The following is a 13,363-nucleotide window of genomic DNA, read 5'->3' as shown; positions in this document are numbered from 1 at the left end:
TCAGTGGGCAAAAGTACAAAATCAGCAGGGGATAAAATACTTTTTCCCCCTCACTGTATAGGAAGCTTGATTTTGAAGCCTTTGATTTTAATATCAACTGCATCCACTCAACTGAAACTGCCTACAGATATAGTGCGAAATGTCACTTTCTCCAGAATGGGTTAGGCCTCTGGGAATAGGCCACGGGCTATTGTTGCATGTTTTGAACATTTTAAGCAAAAGGAAATTATTATTTTATTTATTTATTTTTTATTTCACCTTTATTTAACCAGGAAGGCAAGTTGAGAACAAGTTCTCATTTACAATTGCGACCTGGCCAAGATAAAGCAAAGCAGTTAGACACATACAACGACACAGAGTTACACATGGAGTAAAACAAACACAGTCAATAATACAGTATAAACAAGTCTATATACAATGTGAGCAAATGAGGTGAGATAAGGGAGGTAAAGACAAAAAAAGGCCATGGTGGCGAAGTAAATACAATATAGCAAGTAAAACACTGGAATGGTAGATTTGCAATGGAAGAATGTGCAAATTAGAAATAAAAATAATGGGGTGCAAAGGAGCTAAATAAATAAGTTAAATACAGTAGGGAAAGAGGTAGTTGTTTGGGCTAAATTATAGGTGGGCTATGTACAGGTGCAGTAATCTGTGAGCTGCTCTGACAGTTGGTGCTTAAAGCTAGTGAGGGAGTTAAGTGTTTCCAGTTTCAGAGATTTTTGTAGTTCGTTCCAGTCATTGGCAGCAGAGAACTGGAAGGAGAGGCAGCCAAAGTAATAATTGGTTTTGGGGGTGACTAGAGAGATATACCTGCTGGAGCGTGTGCTACAGGTGGGAGATGCTATGGTGACCAGCGAGCTGAGATAAGGGGGGACATTACCTAGCAGGGTCTTGTATATGACATGGAGCCAGTGGGTTTGGCGACGAGTATGAAGCGAGGGCCAGCCAACGAGAGCGTACAGGTCGCAATGGTGGGTAGTATATGGAGCTTTGGTGACAAAATGGATGGCACTGTGATAGACTGCATCCAATTTGTTGAGTAGGGTATTGGAGTCTATTTTGTAAATGACATCGCCAAAGTCGAGGATTGGTAGGATGGTCAGTTTTACAAGGGTATGTTTGGCAGCATGAGTGAAGAGCAGGGGCAGAGAATTCAGAAACACTGATTTTGGAATAAATTATCACTTCCCCGCAGAGATCAATGAAAGGAGAAAAAGGTATCCAATCATGAAAGAAAAGCAATTGCCTGAACCAACGAGTCACCTTGGTGGCAACTGTATCGGGACTCTAGAGTAACTCCCTAGCTATTTTTATCCAACTGTATCGGGACTCTAGAGTAACTCCCTAGCTATTTTTATCCAACTGTATCAGGACTCTAGAGTAATTCCCTAGCTATTTTAACCCAACTGTATCGGGACTCTAGAGTAACTCCCTAGCTATTTTAATCCAACTGTATCGGGACTCTAGAGTAATTCCCTAGCTATTTTAATCCAACTGTATCGGGACTCTAGAGTAATTCCCTAGCTATTTTAATCCAACTGTATCGGGACTCTAGAGTAACTCCCTAGCTATTTTAATCCAACTGTATCGGGACTCTAGAGTAACTCTCTAGCTATTTTTATCCAACTGTATCGGGACTCTAGAGTAATTCCCTAGCTATTTTAATCCAACTGTATCGGGACTCTAGAGTAATTCCCTAGATATTTTAATCCAACTGTATCGGGACTCTAGAGTAACTCCCTAGCTATTTTAATCCAACTGTATCGGGACTCTAGAGTAATTCCCTAGCTATTTTAATCCAACTGTATCGGGACTCTAGAGTAAATTCCTGGCTATTTTAATCCAACTGTATCAGGACTCTAGAGTAATTCCCTAGCTATTTTAATCCAACTGTATCAGGACTCTAGAGTAATTCCCTAGCTATTTTAATCCAACTGTATCGGGACTCTAGAGTAACTCCCTAGCTATTTTAATCCAACTGTATCGGGACTCTAGAGTAATTCCCTAGCTATTTTAATCCAACTGTATCAGGACTCTAGAGTAATTCCCTAGCTATTTTAATCCAACTGTATCAGGACTCTAGAGTAACTCCCTGGCTATTTTAATCCAATGTTCAAATCTGACTTTGTGTGTTGTAGTGTATCATGACAACTTCAACTATAATGAATACATGCTCCATTGATCTCCACTTGACAAGGAAAGGGCTGCATATAGCTCAGGTTAATGTATCTAGCCTTCCGAACAAAATACATTATTCAACATAAATAATATTAATATTTTAGCTTTGACCGAAACGCATTTGGATGCATCTGTAAATGATGGGCAAATAAACATTCATGGATATAGTCTACTGAGAAGGGACAGGAATCATGGATATAGTCTACTGAGAAGGGACAGGATTCATGGATATAGTCTACTGAGAAGGGACAGGAATCATGGATATAGTCTACTGAGAAGGGACAGGATTCATGGATATAGTCTACTGAGAAGGGACAGGAATCATGGATATAGTCTACTGAGAAGGGACAGGATTCATGGATATAGTCTACTGAGAAGGGACAGGAATCATGGATATAGTCTACTGAGAAGGGACAGGAATCATGGATATAGTCTACTGAGAAGGGACAGGATTCATGGATATAGTCTACTGAGAAGGGACAGGAATCATGGATATAGTCTACTGAGAAGGGACAGGAATCATGGATATAGTCTACTGAGAAGGGACAGGAATCATGGATATAGTCTACTGAGGAGGGACAGGAATCATGGATATAGTCTACTGAGAAGGGACAGGAATCATGGATATAGTCTACTGAGAAGGGACAGGGATCGTGGATATAGTCTACTGAGAAGGGACATGAATCATGGATATAGTCTACTGAGAAGGGACAGGAATCATGGATATAGTCTACTGAGAAGGGACAGGAATCATGGATATAGTCTACTGAGAAGGGACAGGATTCATGGATATAGTCTACTGAGAAGGGACAGGAATGGGAATGGTGGGGGTGTAGCACTGTACATTCAGAATCAAAATCAAATATAATAAAATGTTATTAGTCACATGCATAGACCTAGGCCTTACAGTGAAATGCTTACTTACAAGCCTCTAACCAACAATGCAGTTTAAAAAATATGGATAAAAAGAAGTAATAAAAGTAACAAGAGTATTAAAGACCAGCAGTAATATAACAATAGCGAGACTATATACAGGAGGGTACCGGTACAGAGTCAATGTGTGGGGCACCGGTTAGTTGAGGTAATATGTACATGTAAATACAGTTATTGAAGTGACTATGCATAGATGATAACAACAGAGAGTAGCAGCCGTGTAAAAGAGAGGGAGGGGGGTGAATGCAAATAGTCTGGGTAGCCATTTGATTAGGTGTTCAGGAGTCTTTTGGCTTGGGGGTAGAAGCTGTTTAGAAGCCTCTTGGACCTAGACTTGGCACTCCGGTACTGCTTGCCGTGCGGTAGCAGAGAACAGTCTATGACTAGGGTGGCTGGAGTCCTTGACCATTTTTAGGGCCTTCCTCTGACACCGCCTGGTATAGAGGTCCTGGATGGCAGGAAGTGATGTACTGGGCCCAAGTGATGTACTGGGCTTTTCACACTACCCTCTGTAGTGCCTTGTGGTCGGAGGCCAAGCAGTTGCCATACCAGGCAGTGATGCAACCAGTCAGGATACTCTCCATGGTGCAGCTGTAGAACCTTTTGAGGATCTGAGGACCCATGCCAAATCTTTTCAGTCTCCTAAGGAGAATAGGTTTTGTTGTGCCCTCTTCACGACTGTCCTGGTGTGCTTGGACCATGTTAGTTTGTTGGTGATGTGAAGCTCTCAGCCTGCTCCATTGCATCCCCATCGATGAAAATGGGAGGTGCTCGGTCCTCTTTTTCCTGTTGTCCACAATCATCATATACCTTTTAAGAAGAGGGATGACCTTAATGTATGTCAAATAGTGGCACTATGGGCTCAAGTAGATCTGCCTAACCAGGCACCCATATTGGTAGGATGTGTCTATAAACCTCCTAGCTCTAAGGTGTCCTATCTGGATGACTTATGCACTGGGTTTGACCAGGCCATAGATAGTAACAGAGATGTATTTATCTTGGGTTATTTTTTAAATCAATTGGAAGGACTATAATTATTCAAATTTAACTAAATTAATGAGATATGCTGAGAGCTGTGGTTTGGAACAAATGGTTAATGATACTACTAGATCATCAACTATTTTAGGTCACTGTTCAGACACGTGCATTGACCTGATCTTCTGTAATATACCATTTCATTGCTTAAAAGCCAGATCAATGCCAGTGGGCTGGACAGACAATAATACTGTGACCATAACCATGAACACCAAGGTTCCAAACAAACCCCCAAGGATTGTGGTTAAGAGACTTTTAAAAAACATTTAATAGTGAGCAATTTCAAAATGATTTGGGTTCTGTACCCTGGGAGCTGCACAAACTTGTTTTGAACACCAAGAAAACCAAGGTTAAGTTGGTCTGTTCCATCAAGAAAAGTTCAATGCAGCATGGTATACAATTAAGTATGGGGGGGGATACAAATGAAGGAAGTGGCAGAAAACAAACTACTAGGGGTGTAGCTATACCACTGCCTATCATGGTCCTCTCAAATAACTCATCTACTGTATGTCAGAAAAAATATCAAACTGCATGCATGATCCCAACAATAGCTAAATATTTACCGGGAAAGATTCTTAAGCAAAGAACCCAAACATTAATTGCGAGTCAGGTGAACTACTGTTCTGTGGTCTGGGGAAATGCATCAGCATGTTAAATTAGGAGGCTGCAGAATGCACAGAACAACGCAGCAAGGATTGTTTTAAGGTGTAAATATGGTTATTCTGTTGTAGTCATTCACAATGCTCTTGGTTGGTCATCAATCAACAAGATCATTGAAAAAAGCATGATTATTTTTATTTCACAATGTACACCGTTTAAAAAGGCCAAACTCCATTCACAACAGTATTAAGTTGGTTAGAGACAACCATTCAGTTAATACTAGGAATAGATTGTCCACCATCTGTGTTATCCAGACAGAAAAGAGAAATAGGCAAAATAACATTTAGATTCAGAGCAATAAAGAAATTGAATAATTTATCAAAACCTTTCCATATATACATTCAAACAATACTTTATAACCATTTAAGTCTCTTTGTAACAGTATGTTATATGTGAAAATGTGATCCTATTATAAATTGTATTTGAATGTTTAAGGACTCTTGGAAGATTAGTCCAATGAGGACTAAACAAGATCCTAATAAAATCTAATGAAATAAACAACAATCAAAACTATCAACCCTAGTTTTTTGGGGGGCCGTTATTTTTGATACATAGGCCTAGGTAACTTGAAGTATAAGTAAATACAAAAAAAAACGATGTTTCTTGAATTCTTAAAAACTGGTGAATAAACAAGGAGGCGAGATGTGTGTCACCATTTCCCCAATTATCATTAATACAAGCCGTTGTTTGAGGGAGTGACTTAAGAACAAAAACACTTCATACTACAACTCCTCAGTGTAGAAATTAACCTGTCATTGGAGCGTCTGCCTAAATCCCACACGCTTATGGAAAAAAGAGACCATTTTAGTTCAGAGTTCTGTGTAACATTCAATTACAATTTAACAGGGCGGCCTCTATTAAAGGGTATCCATTTCAGGGTTCGAAGCAACGGGTCACAACCTCTCTCTCTGTAAGTCTCTGACAGGTGCTTGTTAGACATGATTAAAAAAGTACAACCAAACACAAAGATTCAATCCTCCAATACTAAACACACCTGGTAGCCGCAAATCACCAAATCACTCCCCTATTGGACCTTGTCTGTGACTCACAAAAACGTACTCTTGAGTGGAAATGTAAGCTGACAGTCAACATTTCTAATACATTTATTTCTTCTCCTTTTTGTTTCAAGATATTCAAGTAATTTATATAATTGTTTGAAACAAGTCCACTTTTCCTAATTCTCACATGTGTCCTTGACAACAGGGTCACGCAGACAGATCCTTCCCTTGGCAGCTGATCCAGATGGTAAAGAGAGCAGAGAAGAAAGAGAGGGAGGAAGAGAGAGGGAGGGAGGAAGAGAGAGAGAGGGAGGAAGAGAGAGAGAGGGAGGGAGGAAGAGAGAGAGGGGAAGACAGAGAGAGAGAGAGAGAGCGAGAGGGCGAGAGAGAGAGAGCGAAGACCCCCCTCAAGGTCAGTTGAATAATTATTGTGATTTTTCTGCCTTCTGAGTTGGCTCTACCTGTCCTTTGCTGCAGCAGACAAGCCAATAGCTTTAGGCCATGAAATTAGTGGGGACTGGGGGGTAGGGGAGAAAAATCCCTACCTGTTTCCAAAGTATTTGAACTCCTAATTGAGCAGAGCCCTTGGTAAATCCGGGAGTGTTAAGGAGGAGGCCTTATCTAAACATGATGACTAAAGACAACTATCCCCAGCCAGCTTTGAAGAACATGAGGTGAGTACAAGCACTCTGACAAAGAGTTTGAGGAAAGCTAGACAAAGGGTGTTTGCCCAAGGCATTGGACTTGTCAAAACCAGGCCAATTGTTTACACCCTCCCTCGACTTTCAACATCCGTCTGATTTAGGTAGACATGACTGTCTGACAGATGAACGCTTCTGTTATGCTTGAGGAAATGCTCATCCTTTTCTGCACCTCGTAACAAACAGAAACTGGCTAGCTAGCTTTTTTTTGTTAGCCAGCTAGCAAGCTAGCAAAGTGTTACTGCAAGGTGAATGCACCAATTTGTAAGTCGCTCTGGATAAGAGCGTCTGCTAAATGACTTAAATGTAAATGTAAATGTAAGCACTTGTCCCGAACAACAGCAAAACCAGATAATTGTGAAACAGATATAATATACTGTATATTCTTGTTAGCTGTAAAGTACTGTATATTGTTTTACAGCAACACATTTCACAAACAATGCAGTGCCTCTGTTTTTGTAGTTAGCCTAGCATCAGTTGGCTCATTCCAATCACCATACAAAATGTGTTTGCAAGTTAATGAGAAACACTGTATTTGGAATCATTCATTGGCCTTTGAACAATATTCAATTAGCCTACTGCTGACTGTCTCTGCAATATTTGCATGAGGTAAAGGTGGGATGTTCTTTGTATGTCAGACACCCTCTTAGACGGCACTTGGGGGCCTAACAAGAATGGGACGATAATGGTGTAAGTATGTGTCAAGAAATATTCCATAAATAAACACTATGTCTAACTCGAAACGTTCAGCGCCCACTCCCGTTAAACTAGGTCCTTAAAACAACACAGTTTTAGTGAGCCAACAGGCGAGAAAAAACAGAATAGTATGCTCTCCAGCGACAAAGCACTTGAAAGGTAACATAATAGGGCATGCTTGCAGAGATATAGCAGACTACACAGTCGTATATATATAAGACTTTTCTCACCCATTCTCTTTGTCAGAGCCCTCTACCCAAATGCTGCTCAGAGCTAAGAGCTAAATCTGGTTCTTATCTCGTGAAAAGTCAAATGTAACCAAACAAGTGCAGGGAAAAAGTGGGCACTGGGTCTGCACGTGCTCAGTCTCTGGACTCACGCCATCGAGCTCCACTGGTTGTTACCGAATAGCCACTCATGCTGACAAATAGCAGGAGAAGAGAAAAGGAACCTCTAAATACGTTTTAGTGTTTCATGCCAGATTTTGAAGGTGAATAAGTAAATACATTTTATTGGTAATTATTATTATAGAAACTATATTAACAATTCATATAATAGAAAACAGAACATAATACTATTTTTGAGTAGGACAGACAGACGGCTGGACAGACGCACTTACGCACGCACACACACTTTCCCTAACTGCCACACACCCCTGCTGCCAAACCTACAACTTGTCATAGCCCATTATTGGAGCAGTCACCCAATGTCTCCTCCACGACACCTGGCAGAAAACAACTCTATTCACTGCTCCATCCTCCATCCTCCAGTCTAAAGACTTGTCCCCTCTCTCTATATGAGTGCAAGGCCACAGGACATGGGGGGAAGCAGGCCTGGCAGTGATTAAAAGCCCAAATGTCAGCTGCCAGCTGCCGCCCGCTTTGATATTCTAAGGCTGGATGATGCTTATTTGATCGTTTCATTAGATAATTTGGTCTAGGTGTCAAAGAGGTTCTGTATGTCTGTGCTGGAGTTATTAAGCTCAATTATAGCTGCCAGAAAGAGGCAGAACTGAGCCAGGTCTGTGAGCTCCTTTCAGAGTGTCTGTTTAAGAGCCACAGAGAGAGTCACAGAAATTGCTATTCATAACACCTAACGGCTCATGAATTAAGAATCCTCTAATTATTCATAATCACACACATACACTCCATACGCTCGCTGAAAAAAATACAAATAAAATGGTGTCTCATTCTCAATTTGGAAGCAAAACTGCGCTATGCCACTGCTTGAATGGTGTTATTCAAGCTCTTCCTCATCGAGAACATCAACATAATACCCCTGTTACTTTCAAATTCAAATTAATTGTAATAAATGACACCAAATATTAAGGTCTGTCTATATCTATTACACTGTTTATCCATTATGGATGGTATTTATAATACAGGGAGAAGATAGACGTCAATATGGGGTATATTATCATTTCAGACGTCAAGTTTCCAAAATTGCCTGCATGACGTATGCCCACACATACGTGCAAAACAGTTTTTTTAACCACTTTCATATTAGATTTAATAGACATGCCGGGAAATGTGTAGCCGAAAGAATGTCAACCACATGTTTAAAAGTAAATAGGCCCGCGAGAGTTGAAACAAGGACCCATAAGGCTAATCAAACCTAATTTCATCATGCGTTTCTGCTTTGGTCCGCCAACATTTTCCCTGTCATATTATTCTTCTGGCTTTCTCCTGGGCAACGGTAATCCAGCCATAACTAGGCCCTGCCATACTGAATTAGGAGCCAAGTACCATAGTGTGAATGTGTATATTTGCTTTTTACATAATGTTAAAGCGGTTCTCAGCGTTGGTGTAGAGGAAATGAATTAATTGCTGATGGAGGTGGAAGGGATATAAGAAAGAACAATTAAATCAATAATTTAAAGAGGCTATACATAACTTTTGGCTCTGGGTGTGCTCTTGAACCAAAAGGGGTCCCATAAATAGAAATAAATATGGTCCAGAAATTACACTATATATACAAAAGTATGTGGACACCCCTTTAAATTAGTGGATTCAGCTATATCAGCCACACCCATTGCTGACAGGTGTATAAAATCAAGCACACAGCCATGCAATGTCCATAGATAATCATTGGCAGTAGAATGGTTTTACTGAAGAGCTCAGTGACTTTCAACGTGTCATCGTCATAGGATGTCACCTTTCCAACAAGTCAGTTCGTCAAATTTATGCCCTGCTAGAGCTGCCTCGGTCAACTGTAAGTGCTGTTATTGTGAAGTGGAAACATCTAGGAGCAACAACTGCTCAGGCACGAAGTGGTAAGCCACACAAGCTCACAGGACGGGACTGCCGAGTGCTGAAGCGCTTAGTGAGTAAAAATGGTCTGTCCTCGGTTGCAACACTCACTACCAAGTTCCAGTGGTGTAAAGCTCACTACCATTAGACTCTGTAGCAGTGGAAACGCACCCTCTGGAGTGATGAATCACCCTTCACCATCTGGCAGTCCAGCGGATTAATCTAGATACCAGGAGAATGCTACCTGTCCTCAATGCATAGTGCCAACTGTAAAGTTTGGTGGAGAAGGAATAATGGTCTGGGGCTGTTTTCCATGGTTCAGGCTAGGCCCCTTAGTTCCAGTGGAGGGAAATCTTAATGCTACAGCATACAATGACATCACTAATGCTCTTGTGGCTGAATGGAAGCAAGTCCCCGGAGCAATGTTCCAACACCTAGTGGTAAGCCTTCCCAGAAGAGTGGAGGCTGTTATAGCAGCAAAGAGGGGACCAACTCCATATTTATGCCCATGATTTTGGAATGAGATGTTCACATACTTTTGGTAATGTGTTGCACCCCTTTATTGCACCCCCGTATTGTAGCATATGTCATTTCCTGGTATACATAGACTTGATGAAATGCATGTTTTGGTACATACCTTGATTTGGAAATGACTAGAAAACAGACAATATTCAAACCAAAATTTGACATGAGGAATTTGGAACTGAACTTCTATAGTGTATCTTTCATATGACAACATAACAAGTACTAAATAATATTGAAATGGTACTACTCCCACCATCTTGACAATGGTTGTATAGTAATTGTTTGTTTAACTAACATTTAATTTGTTAGCCGTAATAGGGGATAAGAATTAGAAACCAAGCCCCGTTTCCTTATGCCTCTGCTGCAGTCAGGGTGGTGTTTTGCCATGGTGTTGGGTTTCCACTTGATAACACAAATTGACTATATTGTAAAAATGTATTAAAACAAAAATGTGCTTTATGGTCTTAAATTAAGGTTAGGCATTAGGTTAGCAGGGTGGTTCAGGTTAGAGTTAAGGTTAGGCTTATCTTTTAAATCAGATTTTAAGAAGAGAAATTGTAGAAATAGGCGGGGTTAGGACTTTGTGGCTGTGTTAACTATTGATGACTGTGGCATTGGCACAGAGTAGGAGTGTTAAACCTCTTAGACTGGGAGGAAGAAATGACAGGACTCCCTTCAAGCTCCCCTCTGTTCTTCCAATGGAGTCCTTCGTTGAGGAAAGAAACATCATAAGTACATCGTCCCAGTGAAACTGTTTCTCTTTCCCCTCCTGGTGGTGTTGCCTTTCAGAGTCCTCAATGCCCCCGTCTCTTTTACCAGAAAGAATCAGAGTCCTATCAGTGAAATCAAAGGTGATTACACAGCTCACTAGTCATTTAGGATTTCTGTGGCTGCGGTAAGTATGTAACGCAGGCCGCAGCCTCAAAGTCTCTGTTTATTCAGTGAAAGTGCTCTGTAATTTATTTAAAATAATCTATTTTAACAAATAAAGAGGTCATTGAGTGAGCGCATTGCTGCAGGCACACATTTAAATACCTCTTTAACAGTCTCACTGGCTGACAGGCTGCTTGGCTGGCAGGCTGGACTGGACGGGCGCAGGGGCAGGCCTCCTACTCTGAACAAAGTGATTCACCAAATTTGAGGAGCGGGATTCTGGGATCGTATTGGCTGTTTTGGGGTTTATTTACACCCTGGTTAACTGAGCCTGTGTGGACATTCTGGGGGCCTGTGTGGACATTCTGTGGGCCTGTGTGGACATTCTGGGGGCCTGTGTGGACGTTCCGGGGGCCTGTGTGGACATTCCGGGGGCCTGTGTGGACGTTCCGGGGGCCTGTATGGACGTTCCGGGGGCCTTTATGGACATTCCGGGGGCCTGCGTGGACGCTCCGGGGGCCTGTATGGACGTTCCAGGGGCCTGTGTGGACGTTCTGGAGGCCTGTGTAGACGCTCTGGGGTCTGGAGTAAATATGACAGGTAGAGATCACAAGTAGAACCTCTCAACGATTTTGAATGGCTTGAAATAGAGCTGTTTTTTCCTGCATACCAGAACATCTCCCCACTCGTTTCTGTGGTTCCGTCCTGTAGCTCAGATGCACTGTATCTGCATTATGGATGGCTGTCTGATGGAGCTCAGGGCGCCACATAGGTGGACACATCAAACGAGGAGGCTGGTGCAACTGTAAAGAGCCCCAGTCATATAAATGGAACCAAAGTACTTTGCTTCGTTTGGACTTGTTTGCTCTTATTTGTTTTCTCACCACACAGCGCCGTACTTGGCGGCTTGCAGAGCTCAGTGATTTTTTTCCCTTTTGACCTACCATAAGCATACAGAGGGATATGTATGAAGTCTAATGACTGTTTATATGTTGCTGAAGGACTCAATTCGACCAATCCTAAATTCTATAATTGAATATGGTTTATTAACAATTAGTGAATTTGACATGTTAACCTGTGCATACCAGTATGTATGAATGTATAATAGTGTACCACAGTTATGATGGCAGCTGATGAATTAGTGTTATGTGAGACTATTTAATGCACTTCTTTTGATCATACACCATGGTGGTCATATACCATGCTTCATTGCTTCTTGTTTCTATGGATGGATGTGCCAGACAATATGTGGGTATCTGACAGGTAGACGTTTCATTGTAAAATATGTGTGAGGAGTAAGGGCTCATTCTGTGGCTTATTTTTAGACTTTTAATATGCATTCAGGGAGTGGAGAAGACTGACATTTCATCAAACTTCTCTACAAAAACATCAGTCGGCCATGACTGGCACCTGGGGCAATAAGTGGTTGCTGTGCACTGAGCCTGTTCTACTAGGGCCAAAGAAAACCTGGTTTAGTGTGACCACCGTTTCCCAGAGAAATACCAAGGAAAAGGGAGATAAACTGAGAATGGGAGAAGCTCAACCTTAATATAAAGATGTGGTCACTTCAGATATTGGTATGAGTATATAGCTTTTGGATTTACTTTGGGATGTCTTCTAAATCGTATTGTCTTTCAAACCTGAGCAAACCAGTACACACATGCATACTTGTATATTTGAGACTAGATTTATTGTCAATATCTGTTTGTTCAATATCTGTCTGTCTGCCTTGATCTGAGAACAGATCATGGCTGTCTTGACTAACCTTCAGTGAACAGTGCTGTCTGTCTCTAATAGCTGACATTGTGGTTAGGGTCAGTGAGTTAGGGGTTTGGGTTGGACTGATGGATTGCTTTACTAATGATTTTGGCCCGGGATTCAGCTTGTTTTAAAGGGCAGCCATTCGGGCAGTGAGTTTAAGTTTCATACGATGTTATGGATAGGAGGGATTGTGCGCAGCGCTCCTCTTCACCGGCCAAACGCCACGGTTGATTATTTAATGTACTTGTTTTACAAACCAAGTCTTAATCTGCAGAGCAAAGAAACAAGTAATTTGACCAGCGCAGCTAATTTTAACGAGTGAGGGGGGGGGTCCCACATGTTTTACAGAGGCGCAACGTGCAGACCGAATGGAAAGTGCCGTTTTGTACAGTCCATTATACAGAAGATATACATTGGGGTGTAATATAACATTTTGGCTCTGACCTGAGGTGTTTGGCTCCAGTGAAGGATGCCCCTGCAACCACGGCCACCCAGGATGCTCTGTTTTGAGGGAACGTGCCCCACCTCTCAATGGGGGCAGTAAGGTCCTGTGGCCACATATCCAATAGGCCTGTCAATCACAGTAAGGGAGAAAGGGTTCTATCCTGGGGTCAACACCTATGTTCTCCAGCTGAGAAAGCAAGCCCCGGTCACTCAGAAGACAGCAGGGATTTAACATTGTATCCTCTCTTTTGTATTTTGAGAAGTGAGGCTCGAGGAACTCCTTCAGGGAGGAATAAAGGGAAGGTTT

Source organism: Oncorhynchus gorbuscha, linkage group LG13 (assembly GCF_021184085.1).
Source record: "Oncorhynchus gorbuscha isolate QuinsamMale2020 ecotype Even-year linkage group LG13, OgorEven_v1.0, whole genome shotgun sequence".
Lineage (NCBI taxonomy): Eukaryota > Metazoa > Chordata > Actinopteri > Salmoniformes > Salmonidae > Oncorhynchus > Oncorhynchus gorbuscha.
The sequence above is the reverse complement of the archived record's forward strand: the minus strand, read 5'-3'. Positions refer to the sequence as shown.